We start from the raw sequence: 24,290 nt of genomic DNA, 5'->3' as shown, positions 1-24,290 counted from the left end.
TTTTCTTGGGATGTTTAAAATGATGTTGCTTGTTAACTTGTTTGTATAAATAGGCAAAGAAAAAGCCTCAGATCACTCTACAGAATCAAGGATTTACAGCATGCCGCCAGAAAACCATTTCCTGCTTAGAAAAGTAAAATAGGCAAATTATAAATTGCCTATTTATAGGGACACAATAAGGCAGTTTTCCTTAATTTATCCAGGAATTCAAGGTTTGGGTGAGCCATAAGGCAAGGACCTTATTTAAACGTTGGTGACTCTAGTCTGGGGTGAGAAGAAACAGTTAAACTGATCACCACGGATGGAGAGGAGCTCAAAGGACGCAGAGCCCAATTAAACACTCAGCATTGCTCCTGCGTCCCCCTGGAACCTGTGTGCAGCCTGGCCAGGATGCTCTGAGAACACAGTCAGAGCCCTTTCAAGCCTGGGTCTGTCCAGGGCCGGTGGTGGGTGAGAGGAGACTAGCTGCCTCTCTATTAATCATCATCTCACACCCAACACCTGGGACTGCCTCCAACTCCCCCGGTTGCTATATTGACAATATTCCCTGTTGATTTCCTCATTTTCTCAGCCAAGACTGGACTGACCTCTTTAAAATTCTTTATAAACGTCAGTAATTGCCGCATCCAACTTCAATTCATTACTTTCCCAGGCCTCATGTATTTTGATGATATGAAAGTTGACCACATTTACATGCAAATTGAAGTTTTATATTAATAAGGGCCAGTGAAAAGAGATGGCGTGGTAATGCTCCATTATGACTTTTAAATACATTTGCCCATGTCTCGGCTGGCATTAGCATGGTCAGGCCACGAGGAAATCATGTTGGTCTGATTGCAATTTTGTTTTCCAATTGAAAGTACAATTTCATCAGGTTTCCCTGTCATTTCTAATAATGACTTAAGTTTGCTTGCTAAATTGGAGAATTTCTTCCAGCCTTCCTATGGGCTGGCAAACAGGTGAGGTGACAGCTGCTTGGGCAAGAAGTGCTTCATTACAGGTGCGGGCAGCCATCCATCCCCTGAGGCTCCTTTGGTGACAGGAGCAAAATTACCGAAGGCTCCACACAGTGGAGACTGATTATCTTAAGCGCATTAACTTTTATCGTAAAACTTTTGAGAGGCCAGCAGCTCGCTTGCTGGTACACTTTTAACCCGGTGTTTGATGGACCTGGGCCTAAGATCTCTGTTGCAATCTGAATGTTGCTTCTGCACCATGGACACAACTGGCTCCTTCCCCTTTCTTTACAGTGAGTTGCTTATTTCTATAAGAAGCAGACTCGGTTTCCCGTCAAGGGAAAGATCCTAAAATCCTACTAGCACCTCTTAGATAGTCATTCTCCTGCCTACAACCCATTTGGAATTGTTAATAGGCAGACCATTTAGATAAAGTCTTTCATGGAGAGCTGAAGGAGAACTAAGTAGCAAAATGTGTATAGAAGGGCTATTCACAGGGCTCCATGACTTCATGGACTCAAATATGAGCACATATTGTATTGATCTCTGTACTTCCCCTCAGCCCATTCTATTCTGAGCATCTCTCGGTATTGGCACTTGCTCCTTACAGCTTGATGGTTTAGGCACAGAGGTTCTCTGCACCGACCCAGTTTGATACCATTTGTGACCATCTGTATGTACTCTATCAAACAGGTCCAATGTAAGTCACTTGATTTAGAAAATACCATTACCAGTACATTCGTCAAGGAGTTCAACTTTTATCTGAACTGTTTATTATCTCTGCATAGATAAGGCTCTGATAGCTGGGTGCGTGTGAGAAAGGCCACTGTGTCTCCAACAGGATTCCATTGTCTCTGACCAATACAGCTATTTACCTAGAGAACGCTGGGAACTCACACTTCCATTAGCAATTATCTCTATTACGCACATCAGCAGCCTAGATAAATACTGCCGCTTGGTGAGCAGTGTAGAAATGAGGGGAGTCTGGGACAAGTGCATAAAATGGCGATCTGGGTAAATAGACATAGCCGGGGTCACTTGTGCTGAACTCACCTGCTATGCGTGCACACATGGTGTGGCTTGTTTATCTCATTTTAATCACAGTAATGGCACAAATACCCCAAAGCAGATGATGACAAGATAAGCTATCCCAGTGTAAAGATTGGATCTAGGCAAAGATGGCTTCTCACACAAGTCTCTGAAGGAAACAGAGCTTAGCCATCCAGAACCTTGAAATGGAGGGGCATGCTCCACTTTGTCCTTCAAGAAAAGGGCCTCACACCCAAGTCTAGTTTTGCATGCAACTCAATTCTGACGTTAACAGAGACCATGCTTCTATGGGTCCCCACCATAGACATAATACCGAGGCATGCATTTAGCAATCAGAAAGGTCTCCCTGATCCTGGGAGACCCACACTTGACTTCTGACCTTCTGTGTTTTCAAGATTCTAACCCTGCCTATCTGAGGAAATAGTTAGGAAAGCTGATGCCTGCCTGTTTAACCCTGCTGGGTGCCTTTCCAGTCTTGTTGGATAGGTGGCCTTCCTCAGCTGTATATGTTTCCAAAGATCCCAAACACTGGAGGGAACTAGGACCAGGGCCTGTCTGATGGTCAGGTAATCTTCCACTGGATTCTCCTCCTGATTTCTCCATCACTCCTTTGTGGTGCTCCATGGTTGGAACACCTCCACCCTGATCCTAACAGAAGGAAATGGGGTCTTTGACCCCACTTTATATCCTAGACGTGTCTGTCCCTAGCCCCAGCATGCTCAAAGGTTCCTCCTCTACCCCTCCATCAGGGTTTAGCTCCCAAGCCTCGGAGAAAGCCTTATTTTTTGTCTCTCCACTTTTCACTAAGGTCCACTACCACCCTCCACACTCCCTGAGCCTCACTTGTAGTTATTGGCACCATGCCTGTTAGATACTATCCCTCCTACCCTCTCCCTGGGACCTTTATTTGGTGTGGTTCAAATACTCCTGTTCTATCTTATATCTGAGCCACACTCAGAGTGACAATTACTATCTGAGAAAGGTGGTCACATCATTGTCCCAAACCACTAGAAAATAAATGCTAAGTTACCATGTTCTGGGCCTGGCCCATCCCATGACTTTCTAGCCTCCTTTTGGGTCAGGCAGCCTATGATTGCTAGGATCATCTCCCCCAGTGTTCCCTAGCTGTATCCTCTGCCAGCCTCCCCCTCCTCTTTATCTGACCTCTGGGCAGCTCTTATTCCTCATCTAGGGATTCCTCAGTGTCTTCCTTCCTGATGCTGCCAGTGACATTGCTCCTCTTTGGCTCACTTTCTTTCATAGTTCAGTTGAGATTCAGTCCCTCCCTTCTATATGTGGCATGCCCCATCTCTACTTGAGATCCTCATGTCATATTTCCACAAGGAACACTTGATCTTACTCGAACACTTACATTGGATGCAATTCTATTCTGTAGGGCATTGATCATGTGTATGTATGTGTTCATGCCTGCTCATACAGTCCATAGAAGGGAGTGTGCAGTTCTCTAGGAGTCTATGGTGTGAGTGTGAAGGACATGGAGTAGCCTACATAGGAGCAAGACTGATGAGGTCACCTTTGGATTGTCTTCCAGGCTATCCTACATGGTGGCCTCTCCCACTGCCAGCATGTGCCCACAGTCAGGGCTGAGAGCAATCCCCCTGCCCAGGGTCATTCCAATAAGAAGCTATTTTCTCAGTTGAATCGTATATTCTGAGCTGCCATCCTCTGGGGGGCTTAAGTGCTCTCTACAGGTGCTAATCTCACAGGAAAAGTTCCTATCATGGTCACCAGGGACCTTGGTCATCTAACCGAGTGCTCTGGGCATTTACTGAGCTCTTAGTGAATGAATGCACTAATGAATCCCTGCTTAGGATGGCACAGAGCCACAAAACACAGTGTGACTCATGTCCCTGGCTTGCTTAAGACTGTCTTTGTTGAAAATGACTCTCTTGCATCTTGAGAGATCCTTTGGGAGCAAACAACCGTCATGAAGGCCTGTCACCTTAATAATATAAAGTGTCTACTGTGTGAACCAAATGTCTGTGCTTAGTGGCCTGGGAGTGGGAGGACTCAGAATAACATGGCATGAGCATTCGGGCTGTTTGCAAGCCACTAATCAATTCTCCCAGGACTGGAAAAGACAGTATCCTTAGAAAAGACCCTAAGAAGCCACAGCCTGAAAACTACATTTCCCTTTGAGCCCAAAACTGAAGAGTCACATGGCGAGTGGTCCAGCTTATACTTGTTAAGTTCAGTACTAGAGAGAGAGGAGAGGGTTGGGAGCACAGGAGAAGGTCAGCTTCCTCAGCTCATTTCAGGCACACTAATTCCCTTTTGTCATGGTCAGGCGCCCCCAAGATGACTTTTCTACCTACCATGGAAGTCTCCAATTGCTGCTGGTAGGGCAATTACCAGCGGAATCTTTTTCCACCTTTTCACTTCAGAGCTCTATAACCTGCTCTTCAAAATATCTTTATCAGAAGCCAAAACAGACAGAAAAAACGATAGGCTGCTGGCGGTGGAGCTGGGTAATGGGAGGAGTCAGCTCCCATTGTTCAGATCCCTGAGGAGGGGCAGAGCCCAATGTATAGACTCAGAGCATGGTGGGGGTCGGGGGGGTAGCTTGGGATCAGGAGAATAAAATGCCATTCTGTCAGTGTGCCAGGATAGGAAGATGGTCTTTGCTTTCATAAAATCTCTGGCAGAGCACAAAGGAAACAAAATGAACATACTTGGAGTCTTTAAATGCTCCCTGTGCACCTGTGGTATGAGTCTTCATTCACCTATTCGCACCAAACCCCAAAGGAATTTCATGAATGACATTGAGGTGGGAAAGCAGCAGGTGACTCTGAGGACAATGGCAACTTTAGGAGGAAGAGGACCCCCCCAAAAAAAATGGCCTCTCTTGACAGAGCTGCCACTGGAGCCACACATGCCCAGAACCCTGACATGTTAGAGGTGTGTTCACACAGCATCCTGAGTCTCTGTAGACCGGAGTTTCCGTGTTCACCATCTCTTTTCACTTGGAATCCACATAGCGAAGTAGGTAGTGTTGCTACAATGGGCCCATGCTTTCTTCTTGGAGCAGTAAGGGCATCAATTCCCCCAAAACCAGCACTTTGGCTTCCTGCCCTTATTCCTGTGTGGCATAGCAGTTGCAGGGAAGAACTGGACCCTACTCCAGAACAAATGTGCCTCTCCCCATTTAATTTGCATTTCATAAAGCACAAGGGGAATCTGGGTTTCAGGAGGGGGGTATGTTTGGGTTAAGTTGACCTGTGCTGTCTAATGGGATCAACCATGGTTTGGGGTACAGCTGGCTTAGTTTCTAACCTCCCTTGTGTGTAAGTAGCAGCTGGTAGATATTCTCAATGTATTTCAACTCATTCCAGTCCCATAAAAAACAATATTCTTTGTGAGGAAGCTGCCAACAAAGAAGCTCATGGCAAGGAAGCAACTGAGAACTTTATCCCTGCCAGGTTCAGAGGTGACTTACCCCCACCCACCCCACACTTTCAGCCACCACTGGACTAGCTCTTCCCTCTCTCACTGTCACTACCTGCCTCTCTTGTTTCTTTCTTTCTTTGTCTATTTTTTATTGGAATGAATCCTGAAATATAGTTGCTGGGTAATGTGGTGAATAGTGATGGTTTCTTTAGAAGAACAGACACCAACTTCCTTTTCCACATAGAGTGTCTGCTGCTCAACAGTTTCCACATCACTGCATAGAGCTCCCTTTTCCCTCATCTTCCTGGGTTTTCCCTTGCTACTTACCTTTACAGCCAGTACCAGCCATTCTAGTGGATGCACAGTATGATGTTCATGTACCCTTGGGTCCAAATCTTTTGCTCATTTTTACTTATCTTTTTGTTATTTCACTAAAAGTGCTTTTTATATGCCCTGGACATTAATATATTGATGGCTTGAAAATGTTTTTCCCAAGCCAGCAACTGTCTTGTTACTCTATCATAGCCTTTGATGAACAGTTCTTTTCAAAAAGATTTATCTATTTTTATTGTATCTGTATCAGAGGTTTGTGTTTATGCACAATGTGCATGTGACACCTAACGAGGCCAGAAGAGGTCGTAGTTACAGAAAGGTATGAGCAGCCATGCAGATGCTGGGACTTGCACCTAGATCCTTTGTGAGGACAGTGCTCTCAACTGCTGAGCCTTCCCTCCAGCACCCTATACTGTTTAATTTTAAGAATAATGTTGGGACTAAACCACTACTGAAAGACTATACATGGACTGACTCAGGGCTCCAACTGCACATGTAGCAGAGAATAGCCTTGTTGAGGCACCAGTGGAAGGGGAATCCTTTGGTCCTACCAAGGTTGGACCCCCAGTACAGGGGAATATGGGGGGGGGCAATAAGAGGGATGTATGGGGGAGGGAAAGGGGAGGAGGGGATGGGGACTTATGGACAGGAAACCAGGAAGGGGAAAAACATTTGAAATGTAAGTAAAGAAATATATCTAATAAAAAATAAAAAATAAAATAAAAAGAATGATGTCCTAAAATCAGACTTACAGTATAAAAATACAAGCATTTTGTTACATGCATTTATTTTTGTCACAGCCAAGAAATCATGCCAAGTTTTTTTGCTCTTAAGCTACTCTCTCCAAGAGTTTTAGAATGTGCAATTTCACATTAAGGCTATGACTTAACAGGGTGCATGCTTTGTGTGTGCTCTTTAAGGTTGGACCAACAGTTCTTTACCTTCATACACGGATGTCATTCTCCAGTAGCCCTTGTCGAGTTGTCGAGCAGTTTCTTGCCCTGTTCAGTCATCTTAACATCATTTCTAAATTATTTGATCATGGACATGAGGACTCATTTCTGGGAGGTTTGTTCTAGTTTCTTGGGCTATACTCTTTTTTATACCACCCTGAAACTCTTCTTCCTTCCTACTGTGTGGTAAACTTTGACATCAAGAACATAGGACAATCCATGCTCCTCTGCAAGGTGGTCAGGATGATACGTGGTCCTTGATACATTGATCTAATGATATATTAGAATTCAGAAGAAAATGTTCAATTTGTGAAAAAACAACTTTGTTGAGATTGTGATAGTGAGGATATGGAATCTCTTGTTCCATGATTTATATCATTATAGTCCTGAATTTTCAACCTACAAACATTGTATACCTTTTCATGTATTTGCTTCTTAAAAATGTATTTCAACAGTGCAGTATGGTTTTCAGATACAAGCCTCCAGAGGGCCCTTCTTCAGGTTTATTCCTCAACATGTCCTAATTTTATGATTAAGTTATACATGAAATCTTTTGTCTATCTATCTATCTATCTATCTATCTATCTATCTATCTATCTATCTATCATCTATCTATTTATCTATCTATCTATCTATCTATCTATCTATCTATCTATCTATCTATCTTCTGTCTGTCTATTGGGGCACAATTTCTCTTTCTAGCCCTGGTATTCCTGCAACTCACTTTGTAGACCAGGCTGACTTTGAACTTGGAGATCCACTTGCCTCTGCCTCCTAAGTTCTATGACTGAAGGAGTGGACCACAACACTCAGCTATCATTTTCCTCTACTGTGTAGGTCTCTGTATGTTCATATATATAAATGTGAGGCCAGGGTCTATGCTGGTATCTTCCACAGTCTTACTATATATTATCTTTTTAAAATGGCATTATTATTGTTATTATTATGATGGTGATTAGTGTGTGTGTGTGTGTGTGTGTGTGTGTGTGTGTGTGTGTGTACAGGCAAGCCAGTATCACAGCAATTGTTAGATGATCAGAGGACACAACTTTAAGTAGGCAGTTCTCTCCTTACACTATGGAATCTAGGCCACAACTTAGGTCATCAGGCTTCTTTACCCACTGAGCCATCTCCCTGGCTTTCCACCTTAATTTCTTAGAGTGCAATGACCAATTTCTTGCTTATAGGTATCAAGGTCTCTTACTGAACATAGAGGTCATTGGCTCAGCTAGGGTGACTCTCAAGCAAGCCATACAGATCCTTGTGTCTCTGCTGTCCCCCATGGCATTATCAGCATTAGGATTACCGTCAGATGTCAATGTGTCTAGCGTTATATATATATATTGGAGGTGGAGATCAGACTTATGTCCTCATGCTTGCCTGTAGGCAGGTTCCTGACTGCTTAGCATCTTGTCAACCCTGGTGTCCTTTCCCCAAAACCCTTCCTGTGTCTCAAACCAACTGATTTTTGTGTGTTGATTTTAGTGATTTCCCTGACCAAAATTAAAAGGGGCATTGGAGGCTTGCTATGTTGAAGAAACTTAGGCTCTTGTAATGCAACCAGCAGGTCTTTCTGGGGGAACCCAGCTTTTCATTGTGTACAGATGGGGTTGCTGTGACTACCCGAGTCTGTGACCTGTTTAGCCCTGGACTTACCATGGGACTAAGAGTAACCCCATCCCCCAGCCATAGGTTGGCATATCAAAGGTCTACAATGTGCTACTGTACAATGAGAATTCAGGTCAGTCTGGCTCAGTGTAGCCATGTCTCATCTCACTCATGTTCAGGCCTTTGTGGGTGACAGATACCATTAGGAAGCAAACTCGGAGAAAAAAGAGTCAGTGGCCTAGAGAAACCAGGTCTCCATGGGGGTGGGGGTAGGGAAACTTGGCATAGTACAGAATAAGCATAGTATATATAGTATATAATATATAGAATAGTGTAAAATAATCCCGTGGTCACTGTATTTTGCTAGAAGAATGGCTACTGACAGGTCAGGTCCCACTAAAGGTGCCAGGGTGCCTCTCTTCTCCCCCACTGTCTCCTGGTCCCAGATGCATTTGCCTCCTCAACATGAGGTCTCCTTTTCTTTGTGACACACACAGGGCAGGTTTGTGGGTTCCGCCATGCCCTTTGTCCCAGGCCAGATTCTCAGTCCCACATGTCATTCCGGATGGGAGGTTTTCAGAGGAAGCAAAATCTTCCCTTTGAGTTGCTCTCTCCCCTTTCCAACTCGGAATGACGTAATTTCATTTATAGGGGAATAGTTCAGGGGCTCAAGCTGCATTCTCTGCTCACTTACTGTGTAGGATTGAAGGCCACAGTGTTCTGGGCCCCTGATATCCTGTTCTCCATGAGAAGCCTTCTGTTTCTAGACACAGGCTTAGAGGAAAGAGCCATGCTGTCTTAGTCAGGGTTTGAATTCTTGCACAAAACATCATGACCAAGAAGCAAGTTGGGAAGAAAGGGTTTATTCAGCTTACACTTCCACACTGCTGTTCATCACCAAAGGAAGTCAGGACAGGAACTCACATGGGGCAGGAACTTAGAGGAAAGAGCTGATGCAGAGGCCTTGGAGGGATGTTACTTACTGGCTTGCTTCCCCTGGCTTGCTCAGCTTGCTCTCTTATAGAACTCAGGACTACCTGCCCAGAGATGGCACCACCCACAATGGGCTGACCCTCACACCCTTGATAAATAATTGAGAAAAATGTCTTACAGCTAGATCTCATGGAGGCATTTCCTCCAGGGAGACTCCTTTCTCTGGGATGACTCCGGCTTATGTCAAGTTGATAAACAAAACCAGCCAGTACTCAGGCTTCCTCAACATCATGAATGCAGATTGTGCTCAAGTTTTTTTCTTTTTGTTTAAATCGGATCATTTCCTATTTTTCTTTTTTTAATTTATTTTTATTTGTTTGTTTATTGGATATATTTCTTTATTTGCATTTCAAATGTTATTTCCTTTCCTGGTTTACTGTCCATAAGTCCCCTATCCCCTCCCCTCCCCCATAAGGATGTTCCCCCCCATCCAATCCCCCTCAACAACCACCCCGGCATTTCCCTGCACTGGGGGTCCAACTTTGACAGGACCAAGGGCTTCCCCTTCCACTCGTGCCCCAACAAGACTACTCTCTGCTACATATGCAACTGGAACCCTGGGTCAGTCCATGTATAGTCTTTGGGTAGTGGTTTAGTGCCTGAAAGTTCTGGCTGGTTGGCATTGTTGTTCATATGGGGTCTCAAGCCCCTTCAGTTTTTTTTAATCCTTACTCTAATTATTGTGTGAGGTGCAATGTGTGACTTAGTAAGGTTCCTTTTATGAATGTAGCTCCCTTGCATTTGGAGCATAGATACTTAGGATTAAGAGTTCATCTTGGTGGATTTTTCCTTTGATGAATATGAAGTTATCTTTTTGGATAACTTTTGGTTGAAAGTCTATTTTATTCTATATTAGAATGGCTACTCCTGCTTGTTTCTGGGGATCATTTGCTTGAAAAGTTGTTTTCCAGCTTTTTTCTCTGAGTAGTGTCTGTCTTTGTCTCTGAGGTGTGTTACCTGTATGCAGCAAAGTGCTGGGTCCTCTTTATGTGTTCAGTCTGCTAGTCTATGTCTTTTTGTTGGGGAATCAAATCCACTGATGTTCAGAGATATTAAGGAATAGAGATTGTTGCTTCCTGTTATTTTCATTATTAGAGGTGGAGTTAAGTTTGTGTGTGTCTTATCTTTTGTTTTCATTGCAAGGAGACTACTTTCTTGCTTTTTGTATGGGGTAGTTTCCCTCCTTGTATTGGAGTTTTTCATATATTACCCTTTGTAGGGCTGGATTTATAGAAAGATATTATATAAATTTGGTTTCTGTCATGGAATATTTTGGTTTCTCCATCTATGTTAATTGAGAGTTTCGCTCGATACAGTAGCCTGAGCTGGCATTTGTGTTCTCTTAGGGTCTGTATGACATCTGCCCAGAATCTTCTGGCTTTCATAGTCTCTGGTGAGAAGTCTGGAAAAATCTGATAGGTCTGCCTTTATATGTTACTTGACCTTCTTCCCTTACTGCTTTTAATATTGTTTCTTTGTTTTGTGCATTTGGTGTTTTGACTGTTATGTGACAGGAGGAATTTCTTTGTTTTTCTCTTTTTTTGGCCATTCTATTGGGAATTCTTTAGGCTTCTTGTATGTTTATGGACATCTCTTACTTTAGGTTAGGGAAGTTTTCTTCTATAATTTTGCTGAAGATATTTACTGGTCCTTTGAGTTGGGAGTCTTCACTCTCTTCTATACCTATTATCCTTAGGTTTGATCTTCTCATTATGTCCTGGATTTCCTGCATGTTTTGGGATAGGAACTTTTTGTGTTTTACATCATCTTTGATAGTTGTGTCGATGGTTTCTGTGGTATCTTTTGCCCCTGAGATTCTCTCTTCTATCTCTTGTATTCTGTTGGTGATGCTTGCAGCTATGACTCCTGATCTCTTCCCTAGATTTTCTATCTCCAGGGTTGTCTCCCTTTGTGCTTTCTTTATTCTTTCTATTTCCATTTTTAAATCCTGGATAGTTTTGTTCAATTCCTTCATCAGTTTGTTTGTGTTTTCCTGTAATAATTTCAGGAATCTTTGTGTTTCCTCTTTAAGGGCTTCTGCTTGTTTACTTGAGGTGTCTTGCATTTCTTTAAGGGAGTTATTTATGTCCTTCTTAAAGTCCTCCATCATTATCATAAAATGTAATTTTAAATCTAAATCTTGCTTTTCTGTGTGTTTAGATATCCAGTATTTGCTTTGGTGGGAGAACTGGTCACTGATGATGCCAAGTAGTCTTGGTTTCTGTTGCTTAGGTTCCTGCGCTTGCCTTTTGCCATCAGGTTGTCTCTGGTGTTAGCTCGTCTTGCTATTTCTGACAGTGGCTTGCCTTCCTGTAGGCCTCTGTGTCAGCACTCCTGTAGAACTATTTTTCTGTTTTCTTTCAGCCGTTTCTGGGAACAGGTGTTCGGTTCTCAGGTGTGTAGGCACTCTTGGTGACTGTCTTTCAGCTCTCAGCACAGGTAAGAATCAGAAGGGTCCTGCCCCTGACTGCTCCTAGTTCCCTGTGCCCAAGGGGCACAGATGGCACTAGGAGATTCCCTCTTGGGTTGGGAATGTGGGCAGAGGGTAGTCTCCTCTGATTTCTCAGGAGTGTCTGCACTTCTGAGGGTCCATCTCTCTCCTCTACAGGATTTTGGTGCAGGGAGCTCTTTGACCAGTTCAGTTCAGTTCCAGGAGCAGAATACAACTGCAGGTACCTGCAGCTGACTGTTCCTATATCCCTCTGTCCAGAGGCTCGGAGTTCTAATAGACACCTTGAAGGCTTTTCTTTGCCTACTTCTCAGGAGATCAGAGTTCTTGGCTGATCTTATTTTAACCTTGAGCTAGATTCCCTTTTAGCATTATGAATAGAGAACATTGAACGGGCACAGGATAATTAGCTCAGACATGAATGGGCTCAGGGAGGAAGTTATAGCCCTCCTACTGCCCTCTGCTGTAACTTTAAGTCCAGGGCTATTTCAGGACTGTAAAAGTAGCTTCTCATCTCGGCTGCTCAGTCTCTTGCAGCTAGGGTCAATGTGTGTCTTACAGCCTAAACCTGAATCTACATAATTTAGTGGTAGTGGATCGCCAATTCCTTTAATAATGCAAACAGAAACAAGGCCTGAAACACCTCGGCCTACCTCACCCAAGTGTCTTGGCTATTTCAACTGTCAGAATGTGACCTATGTATTGGCTTCAACTCTCCTACTATTACAGGATCTCTCATTCTTGTCTTCTGGAAGAAAAGAACTCAATCAAAAGACAGATAGTTTGAGTAGATATTATCAGTAAAGCAAAGCAAACTCTTCAAAGAGACATTGCAATGAGCATCCCAAAGGAAGAGTCTTCTGAAGTCAAGAATCACTGATATATGAAGAGTTAAGAGCAAACTTTTCTTTGGTAGGCCCTCCCCTCCCTGGTGGCTCTGCCCCCAGTTAGCCTGACAAATGGCCACCCCATAGCAAATGTTTGAATTGTTAGTTAAGAACTGGAGACCATGTATAGTGAAAGCATAGACATGATGGATGCTCTGTAGTCTCCCAGAATGAGATGAGCCTCACCTCTACAACCCATGCTACTCACTCCCTCTCTTCCTACCCTCTGCTTTCCTTTCAGGCAGGCATCCTCAGTTTCTCTGCAGGAAAATTGCTGGTCTGAAGAACATTCATTCAAAGAAAGGTATGCTTGTGGAATACTAGAAAGCTATATGAACTGTCCATTTGGTAAATACTCTGCCTCCTCTGAGTTTGGTGCATTGCCTTTTGTGGTACTGTGGAGGAAATGGACATGAAGATGCCTCTCAAAAACCAGGGCCAGGAATCTTCTCATTGAGTTAGAACTTCAGTTCTTCTACAGAGAATCTCCCTCTCATTATTGGTCTCTCATGCTGACAGCAGCTGGGGAGGTTAGATATGAGATGGCTGGGAAAACCTCTGCTGCATCTCTGATATTGTCAGGATGTGTCTCTGTGGCTAAGCATCTTGAAGCTTCAGTTGGGCAGCTGAATCACAAGCTGCAGGACATAGTCTACATACAGATTCTAATGATGGGTCTCCATCCACAAAAGTCCCAAAGTCATAAACAATCCTCCCTTCTTGGGACTTTTAAGGGATTCATTGAAAGAAATACTTCAAAAGAGATCTTACTGAGATTTTTGATCAAAATCAGGTTCTTACCCCTGCTTAAGCCATGTGAATTCTGTGGCAGGTGAAGGAAATGCCTATAACCAGCTGACCTGGGTTTATATTGGTGATATTGTCCATAGGACTATGTATATAGCCTGGATACCCTGAAAAACCTTAAGATACCTATCTTAGTTAGGGTTTTACTGCTGTGAATAGACACCATGACCAAGGCAAGTCTTATAAGGACAGTATTTAATTGGGGCTGGCTTAGATATTCAGGGGTTCAGCCCATTACCATCAAGGTTGGAGCATGGCAATGTCTAGGCAGGCATGGCGCAGGAGGAGCTGGAAGTTCTACATCTTTATCTGAAGGCTGCTTGGAGAAGACTGACATCCAGCAAGCTAGGATGAGGGTCTTTAACCCATGCCCACAATGATACACTTTCTCCAACAAGTCCACACTTACTCCAACAATGTCACACCTACAAATAAAGACATCCCCTAGGTGGAACATATCCAATCCACGTAACACCTGAGTATTGATAGTTAAACAGAAGCTTCTCAAGGATATTTTACAAGTGAGGCACTGTTCTTCCTGGCCACACAGTGAGGTGATACTGAAATCAGTGAGGGGACAAGCAATCAACCCCAATGTCCATGTTTTAGGGTGAGCATATACAGGATAGTGACGGCCTACTGGAAGAATTTCCAGACTGAGAGTAGGTCAGAGATGTCAGACAGTGGAGGGCTATAGCAGCGGGGATGAAGGCCAGACAGCTAGGATGGCCACAGAGGACCCTGGCTTCTATAGTTCAGAAAGAGTGTTGTCTGTGTGGGGGAGAAGTAGGTTTTTGTTTCTTTGATTCTGAAGGCTACAATTGTTCCCTAGGGACTAGACTGGAATGGGCAGAGTATCCTGGCTGGGAGGTGGAAGATGAAGTCCAGAGTTGGTTCTGGAGGGTCCAAGTGGGAAGGAGAAAATTGTTAATGGAGATTCAGCACATGGAGAATACTCCTAGGTCTGGGCATGCCTGCAGTAAACCCCTCAGGGTAACGGTACCAGGAAAATGTGGAAGTGGAATTTCTGGAATAAAGTAACACTGTGAGGTTCAACTTTATGCTCCCTCTTGTTTCAGAAGAAAGTATAATTGCCTCAGAGGAAGTATCGGGTCTGATGATAATCACAGACCCAGGGCACTGGTCTGGGAACACAGAATGAAGGTTTCCACTTGTTTCTTCAACATTTTTCACACCACAGATTTTATCCTGAGAAACGTGTGACATCCAGGTGCTTCTAGTACACATACAAGTCAGATAATTACTGATACAAATATCATAGAGAAGTTTAAGATAATTCTTAGGTGTATAAATCATCCTACTCTCTATTAAAGACCAAATAAGACTTGCATATTAATGACATGGATCAGTTGTATGTTTGGGAATTAAATCTTGGCTGAATGCAAAGGATCTCTGCATAATTCAAAGGATCTTCAACACTGTTATGAGGTTGTTGCTATTTTGATTGTATGATCATCGATGCTATAATTCCACTTACATTAAGTACACAATACCAAATGGCAGAGGAATAGCTAGACCTGTTCTGGTTTGTTTTCTCTTAAAGTGACACAAGCTAGAATAATTTGATATGAAGGAAAATACCTCTACCAGATTGGCCTATAGGGCATTTTCTTGATTAATAATTGATGTAAGAGGCCCTGGTTCATTGTGGGTGGGGCCATTCATGAGCTGTCAGCCCTGGGTTCTATAAGAACCCTGGATGATGGAGAACAAGCCAGTAAGCAGCAAGCGTGGTGTCTACCTCACCCCTTCCTCCAGGTTCCTGCCCTGACTTCCTTTTGGTAATGGACTGTGATGTCAAGCTGCTTTGAGCCATGGTAGTTTCTTACAACAATAGCAACCCTAACTAAAACAGGGATACTTCAGAAACTATTGGAAATTCTGTCCTAATCCAAGTCCAAAATTAATCCAAAATTTATTAAAATTAAATTAGCAATTAAAAAGGAAAATTCAAAAAAAATTCCAATCCAATCCAATCCAATCCAGAGTAGACTAATTATTAATTTAAAATTCATAATTTGGAGAATTTCATTTAGAAGCAATGGATTTACATCATTCTCACCCTGCTGTTCCCATGCCAACTCCTCCTGTGTCATCCTACTCCCTCTCAAATTCATGACCTATTATTCCTTAATTATATATATATACATATATATACATATATATACATATATATATACATATATATATGAATTCATGCACGCACATCAGTCCACTTATTATTGCTTGCATATATATGCATTTTAGGGATGGACACCTGGGATAAAGGGCTTATCACTGGAGAATATGATTGTCCTTCTCTTTATGGCCTGGTTTTGTGTGTCAACACAGCTAGAATTATAACAGAAAAAGAAGCCTCCCTTAAGGAAATGCCTCTATGAGATATCGCTGTAAGGCATTTTCTTAGTTATCCAGGGTGGGAGGGCCCATTGTGTGTGGTGCCATCCCTGGGCTGGTAGTCCTGGGTTCTATAAGAAAGCAAGCTGAACAAGCCAGGGGAAGCAAGCCAGTAAGCAGCATCCTTCCCTGGTCTCTGTGTCAGCTCCTGCCTCCAGGTTCCTGCTTTGTTTGAGTTCCTATCCTGACTTCCTTTGGTGATGAACAGCAATGTGGAAGTGTAAGCTGAATTAGCCCTTTTCTCCCCAACTTGCTTCTTGGTCATGATGTTTTGTGCAGGAATAGAAACCCTGACTAAGACACTCCCTCAGCAGTCATTGATTGGTTGTAGCGCTTCATATAGGGCTAAAGCTTTATGAAGTTTCCTGTATTCATGTTGGCATGTCACCTGGTGTTGTCATTAGGCAGGTCATGTTTAAGTCATAACGTTGTTGAGATTTTATGGGTGTGGCTCACTGTCACATACAGAGGACACACACAAACCCACGCACATCAGTATGATGCTTAATTTCTGAGGAGTATTATAAAATATTAAAAGCTTTTGTTTTCTGTAATTAAACTATCAGGTAAGCAAGGAAAACTCCACATGTACAGTAAGAGTGCAGCAGACCATCACAGGCTGCGAGCAATCCTACCTTTGAGGTGAGGTGTCACAGTGTTACAGTGTTGAACAACTGTACGTGTGATCGTATATGTGACTGCATGCATAGTCCAAGGTGTGATGTCGCACAATTAGAGCCAAGGCTGCAGTAAGGGCATGTGGTACAGCAGGGCACAGCTGAGTGCTGTCAGGAACCCCTTGAATGTGTTACATTTTTGTTTTGGAATTAGTTGTTGATTGTTGATTTTTCAGGAACTTTACTGCTGCCACGTTCTCATATCCTGTATTCAGTTATGTGTCCCAATGTGTGATTGCAGCCTACAGCTTGAGACTGTTTCAATAAACTCTCCTCTTCCTCTCTCTCTCTCTCTCTCTCTCTCTCTCTCTCTCTCTCTCTCTCTCTCCCCTTCTTCCCTTCCCCTCTTCCTCCTTCCTTCCCCTTCTTTGTGTATGTGTGGTGTGTGTGCCCGTATGCTTATCTGTCTTGTATGTGTGTAAATTCTGCTTTATCCACCTTCCTCAAGAACTTCTATTTACGGGGTTGGGGATTTAGCTCAGTGGTAGAGCGCTTGTCTAGCGCTGGAAAAAAAAAGAGCTTCTATTTACAAACTATTGTTTAGAGGTGGCCTCAAACCTTTCATTGTGCTGTTGTTGAAACTGTCTATGTGTTGGACCAAATTTAGAATGTGGTGTACTCTATGAAGAGACTCATATGCAAACCCTTATACACAAATCTTTAGACTTTCACTTTAAATTATTCACACATTTCGTGGAAACATGGCTCAGTGTCCACTCAAGCATAACTTGCTAATGGCCGGGGAGGAGCCATAAACAGCTTACCTGGGTGACTAGGGATCATCACACCCCTCCACTAGGGCCTTTGTTGTAATCTGCTACTGCAAAACGGTGAGCTTGGAATGATATGTTCCCAGACCGGCCACTGTGAAATCTCCTCTCACCCAGACAGAAAGGTGCTCAGCTGACCTTGCACACTCACCGCATATAGGTGCCATGATGGAGAAACTGGACACACAGTGGCACTGCTTATTCCTCATGCAACATCATGTCTTTGCTTATGATGAACCAAAGCTGTAATCTGTGAAGCTGAAAAGAAGTGTGGATGATGTCTAGAAGGATGCTACTTCCTGTGTGACAGAAGGAAGCAGGCGCCCTGGTAAGAATGGCTTTTCACAAAACTATATATTGTGGTCTCTTCCCCTCTAGTTTAGGATTGAACACCACCATCCATTGGTGTCCTACTGCTACACTTGGATCACACTATAATCTTAAAATATTACATCTATCTGTTTTACTGTTGGGATGACATTTGAGTTATTCTACAACCTATGAACATTGCTGTTCATTCAGCCAACCGTTGGCTTGGCAGAGTTACACCATGTTCCATGAACACTGTTGTCCATTTATTCTATTGCTGGCATGGCACTTGGATTACTTATAGTTGGTTGAACATCCATCTCTCTGTTCCAGTGTTGGAATGGCATTTGGGTTATGCTGTGGTTTGGATGAACGTGCTCCTGAAGTTGGCATGGTACATAAGACTTGGTGACTGTGTGTTATCTGGAAGGTAGTACTACCTGAAAAATGTGGGTCCTAGTGGGAAAACATTAGATCTTGAGTTGTTCAAAGAGATTGTGTGATCCTAGGCTCTTCCACATTCTGCTTCCAGGCTCAGAAGTTAGGAAGTTTTACTCTGCCATGCAGTTCCGACATGACGCATCTATATACCCCAAAGCCCAAAGCAAATGGCCAACTTAATCTAGGACCACATGCTAAATTTACCTTTCTTCTTGGTAAGCGAATTACCTCAGGTATTTTGTTACAAGAACAGATACCTGACTAACACAGGCTGTTTTTAATTTGGTTTATCAAGAATGATATTGTATGGACATCATCAACTGGCTTTTGTTTCCAAAGGACTGTCATCTGTGTTTATTGCAGACCAGTTGCAAAGTACCTCCTCATGGAGTGTGTGAGCATTCAGCTGAAGTGATGGTGGCTCTTGTGTGTTTTCTGAGTTATTCCATATCCTCTACAGTCTTTGCCACTGTCCATCTCTTAAGTCTGACCATGGAGATAGGCCGAGGATTAATTCATCAAAGCTTCCTCTATGCAAATGACTCAGAGGACAACTGTAACTTTGAACACCTTATTGGCTATTTGTTGCATTCTTTTGAGCAGCATCTTGATTTATTTGTATAAGACTGCCTCTGTTTTTTCATAATTAGTCAAGACTTTTATATTCTGGATATAAGCTTTTCCCTTATATTTGTGTTGCAAATGTCTTTTCTTTGCCACCACCCCACCACCCCTGCCTGTGGGACTTCTCTGTGGTTTTTGATTACTAAATAATTTCTGAAATAGTTTAATGTAATATGAATTTCAGACTTCTTTTCTTCCTTTTTATGGATGTAGAAAGTGTGTGTGTGTGTGTGTGTGTGTGTGTGTGTGTGTGTGTGTTCATTCCCTCTCTTTAAGAAGCCTTCAGCAACCTGACTTGATGAATTCTTCTACCTATGCATTTTTTTTACCTTAAGTTCATTTGTTCATATACCACTTTAAATTAGTTTGGAAACATGTTATATAGTGAATTGAATGTGCCAAATCTACTATCTTCTATCATCTCTCTATCTCTATCTCTATCTATCTATCTATCTATCTATCTATCTATCTATATCTGTTACTCTCTCTCATGAGTTTTCACTGGGAAATGGTTTGGAGATCAACTTGGAGATAATTAATGTCCAGACTTCAATTGATAACATAGATTTTAATTGAATATGACACAGCACTATACTGGCAACATCTTAAAATGTTGCTTTAATTGTTCTCAGATATTGAATCATGGACATGGAAAAATGGGCTGGGAGCCTGTAGCAGCAATGCAGTGAGATATAACAAGTAGAGGAAAGTGGGGGAGGCTGTTTAGAGTCTAAATACATTTTGAATATTTTAAACACAGTGTCTTTGTTCCTATATGCAAAAGGCAGGGGAGATTCAATAATGGCTGTGAAATCTTAGTTCCAGCAACATTAATCATGTAGTTACAGGTTTCCAGGACGGAAAACTTGGTGGGAGATGGTCAGGGAATAACGAGAGGAGCTTTATTCTAGGTGTGATGGCAGATGCAGGGAATACTGGATTTCTGCAAGCAGAGGCAGGGGGATCATGGCAGGTCTGAAGCCAGTCGAGGTCATATGGAGACATTGATTCAAATCCTTCATTAAGATTGAGAAGCTTCTTAGGCATGTGTGATGAAAACAGAGCTGGCAGCTGGGCCTCTAAGAGTGAAGTTAGGACATGGTTGGTGGGTCTTTGGTGCATGCTATGGTCTAGAAGCACCAGCTGATGTCCTTGTTTCTGGGAGAAAGCTATGGAGGACTTAGTGTGGGAGAGGGACTGAGTGTCAGAAGTACAGCTGATGGAACTTGATGATTGCTGTTATCAGATAAGTAAGCTCAAGAGGGAATATTGCGTGTGGGTTTATATTATGGGCTATATTGTGTTCCCCAAAATTCATATATTTCAGGGGCTTATATCTGGCCCCTTATACTTTAGAATGTAACTGTTTATGGATCTTTAAAAGATTAAATTGAGTTTAAATGAGTGCCTTGGCCCTTATCCATGTAACGAAGGACCTTGGCACACTCTCTCCTCCCTGCATTGAAATCTTCACAGAAAGTGGAGAGGCACATTTCGAGATTCCCAGTGCATTGGGCAGGCCATATTGACCCCCCAAATGGAGCCCTGTCCTGCCCTATGCTTGCATTAATGTTCCAATGCCAAGTTGGCAAAGACTTGCTAGTCCTTGTCATCAATTGGATTGAGTTTAGAATCCCCTGAGAGGCACATTCCCTCAAATCAGGGAAAAATCTAGGCTTCTACCCTCAGCCTATTTCTCTACTTACATGACTTAAAATAAATTCCTAGCCAATGCAACAATAGAAGAAGCATGGATTATTAAATAGGGATGGCTGGGGAAAGAACATATTTTGTCACAGGAAGAGAGAGAGAGAGAGAGAGAACTTATGAACTCTGCTAGAATGCCTGGCCAGGTAACCCCAGAGACCTCCTATCTCCACTTCCCCAACACTGGCTTATGTGTAGCTTTTGATGTTTACAGAGCAAGTTCTTCTATGGCTGTGTTATCTCCTCAGCTCCAAGCCTTAGTTGTTTAATGCCTTAAACATACCAGAGACAAAACTACTCCCATTGCCCAAGTCAGCATTTACCCACAGAGCAGCAGATCCTCTGGGGTATGAAGCAGTACAGTACAGTAGGGGTAAGAACTAGAGGTAGAAAGCCCTTCCTAGCGTGTGAAACTTTGGAACTATGGGCCCACTGTGCAGGTGAGCTCACATGGTGTTTGGTGCAGAAAATTCAAGCAAATGGAGCAGGAGCTGACTGCACCTTTCCCTTCCTTGGGTAGAATGTAAAACCGGGCAGATGAGAGCCTCCTTTTAGATGGTAGGAAGAATGCATGGCTACATAGGCTGGAGGAATAAGCTGAAACCCCCAGCAGAAAACGAGCAGAATTGGGCACACCTGCAACACCAGTCCTGTGCCTGCTGGCTCTTACTAAGTTCAGAGAGAGACCTTGATTTTTTACAGGAATAAGAAGCGTGGTACAACCTTTCCACCTGTTGGAATACTCTATTCCACACACATATGCATACACCAAACACCACACACACACACACACACACACACACACACACACACACACACACACAAACACAAGAAAACAAAAGGAATGGTGGAAATGCAGAAGGGAATTTAAAAAGAAAAGAAAAAAAAAGAAAAACACTTCTACTTTGTTACTCCACCAAATTCATCCACAGCAATCCAGCAGAATCATAAAGGAACAGAAGCCTGTGTTTTGTGGGAACGGGCGTGTGTGGACCATGCTATACATTGGAAGCAGGGCTCAAGGGTGTCATCAAAGAACCAGGAATGGGGAAAAGTGACATGATTCATTTACCATGTAGTAGTTTCCACTAAAAGTCACTGAACAAAAGATAAGAACAACACAAAAATGGGGATATCCTAGCCCAACATCACTGTGCTAAGTAATTACATGGCACAGTAAAGGCTCTTGGTGTGGTACCCCTGGCCTTTGGGACTTTGGAGGGGGCTCTGAACACTTTTCCTCTGGTTTCCCTGGCTTGTGCACTTGGCACACATACCCAGCAGAACATCTAGACAAAGAAGGTGAGGGGCTTGTAAATGTGCTAACCCTAGCCTTTCACTTCCACAAACAGCCCCTCCCCTGCTCAGGTTGCAGGGCTCTGCAGGCCCTATGAAACTTGGCTCCTATGAAACAGAGGCTGGCCCCTACCCACGTGTCCTAGGGATGTAAAATGATGGAGAGCCATCGAGGAGGGTCAGGTCTGCAGTCAATGCAGTTCCCTTGTGCTCTGAGGGCAGTCACCGATGAAGGGAATGAGGAGGAAGGAAGCTTGCTCCTGCTTCCCCTTCTAGTAGGAGGATCGTGGCTCAGAAGACTCTGGGAATGTAATTGTCAAGATGCAGGAAGCAGAGACTTATAATATTAAAAAGCCCCTTTAATCTAAGGTTATGAAATGGATACATTTCTGGGACAAAGAGTCTCTGTCCAAACTACCTGCAACGCTTAGGAAATCCAGGAATTCAGTTTTCCCAAGAAATTGCATATGTTCCGGTGGGATTTTCAGTACTGTATCTGCTGGCGGGACATGCAAGCTTCGGATGGCAACTCACCACTTCATTAAGACACACTCCGTGTGTCACATCAGTAACTCTCTCTGGACAAACATTTCCTTTCTGTCTCCCCAGGAAAAATCACACAGCACAATACGACAGCTTCATTTCCCAAGGTGGTGAAACCTACATGTAAGAATGTAAATTTAACATAAAAATGCATCTTGACCCTTGACGTCACAGCTGTAAAGTCACCCAGGGACAAGGAAAGGTAGAAGAGTGTACAAGCACAGTCCCTGGAACACTGGGGTCTGCGTGCAAGCTTGCTGGCCTACTCACCCATCCCAGAGGGCAGTATGGCTCAGTTCAGCATGGCTGTGCCTCAGGCCTGAAGAGAAGAGGCTCAGGATTTGGATGGCAGATGGCACTTGTCCTCTGGTGGCCTCTTTAGCAGGGGACATCAATTAAAGATCAGGGGCTGAGTGAGAGGCTGGCAGTGCCTGCACTTGGCTGACCTTGTGTGCTGCACCAAAGAACTCCATGTCTATCTTTATTGATTAATCTCTATTAATAAACCTTATGGATCGAGAGCTCTGCTATGTAGTAAAAGACCAGGTGTCAGCATACCAGCCAGTGTACAGACAAAGACCCCTCCTCATTACCAAAGAGCCGCTGGCGAGTTTGGTGGGCCCTGGCCATGGCTCACTTCAGCTGGCTAATTACCGAACTGACCCTTGCAGTTTTCAAAGGCAGAGCGTTTCCTTTCTGAGGTCTGACCTTGCCTCCTTTCCTTCGAGCACCGTCCCTATCTCTGGGGATTCTTGCGGTGGAATCTGAACCCAGAGAGCTTCTTGCACAGAGGCAGGCAGAGGAGCTGAGGATTAGAAAATCAAAGGAGGCTCCCATGCCCCTGGCTGCAGCTCCTGGGCATGAGGAGTGCTCCAGCCAATAGCAAAGCATTGTTAAATCAAGGCATGGCATCTGGCTGATGGGAAAGAATTGTCCCCTCAGCAGCGAAGAAGAAAAAAAATGGTGGTGTCCAACATGGCAGCTTAAAATAGCACCATATAAATGAAGAGGTAAGGCTGAAGAGGAGCCTGCAGGCTTCCTTACAGAGGTGGGTGGGACAAGTGCATTTCCTTGTGCCCATGCAGGGGCACAGTTGAGCATCATCCCTACAGCAAAGTGTTCTGGGGTTCACCGGATGCAGGAGGCCAGCTGGGTGCCACAGATGGAAAGCAAATACACACCAACATACCTTCGTGTTCTTTCTGTTGTTTGTCTCTTTCTTTGCTCTAAAGACGAATTTCCAATAAACTATGGTTTCAACCTAGGTCTCAGGAGGTAACAGCTTATCTGAGTTCTCAAACTTGTTCACGGGCAGGGAAAGTTCAAGGACTCTGTAAGATTGACACCCTGACCCAGACCCCAATGTTACAGCCCCTGGAAGCAAGAAAATGATGTGGATTTTATTAAACACTCTTGTGATAACAGAATAGCCCGCATCCCAGAGGCTGATAAGCCTATGTGGATAGTAGTGGATCTGGAGCTAGTAAATTGAATATACCCATTTATTTACATTAGAGGTTATAGGAGTATTCATAAAATCTGGAAAACATACCTTGGTATATATGGAAAATATACCTCTGGAATAATCAACAGACTTGGAAAGGTTACTGTGTAGTTGCCCACAAGCATGTGCAGGGGATGGAACACCCATGACTTTTTCTCTATAGCTCCCTAGAGCCATTCAATGCATGAGCATATGAATGATCTTAAGTGGACTGCTATGGTGGAGATTGATAAGACTATAGATAAAGTGCCCAGAACAGTGTCATGTACCAAGCAAGTTCTCTACACATAACTTGATTAGCCTTTGCAGAAAATGTGGGATTTCATAGGGAGAATAAAAATAGAGATGGCCCACATACTGTCACTGGGGACAGCATGTGCTACACAGTGCTTGCTTGTGCAAGGTGTCATTATGCTACCATCATTAGTTTAGCCACTGTTATATAATCATTGTCTGTTCTCAGTTTAACCATCCAATGGAGCCTCATCAGTCCCCACTTGGTTGGCTTTGGGACCTTCTTACCTGTCCACCCAGACTCTTGACTTCTGACTTCTGCA

The 24,290-nt window shown here is 43.4% G+C and overlaps 1 long non-coding RNA gene across 1 annotated transcript; it reads left to right on the top strand.

Moving 5' to 3' along the window:
- Nucleotides 1-11,664: 11,664 nt before the first annotated feature.
- On the top strand, nucleotides 11,665-22,681 carry LOC134484855 (uncharacterized). Its single transcript, XR_010062658.1, has 3 exons — nucleotides 11,665-11,740; nucleotides 12,879-12,941; nucleotides 22,296-22,681. It is a non-coding gene; the product is annotated as an uncharacterized LOC134484855 (long non-coding RNA).
- Nucleotides 22,682-24,290: the final 1,609 nt, after the last annotated feature.

Source organism: Rattus norvegicus, chromosome 1 (assembly GCF_036323735.1).
Source record: "Rattus norvegicus strain BN/NHsdMcwi chromosome 1, GRCr8, whole genome shotgun sequence".
NCBI classification, from domain to species: domain Eukaryota; kingdom Metazoa; phylum Chordata; class Mammalia; order Rodentia; family Muridae; genus Rattus; species Rattus norvegicus.
Note: the sequence above shows the minus strand (reverse complement) of the source record. Positions and strands in the feature narration are given on the sequence as shown.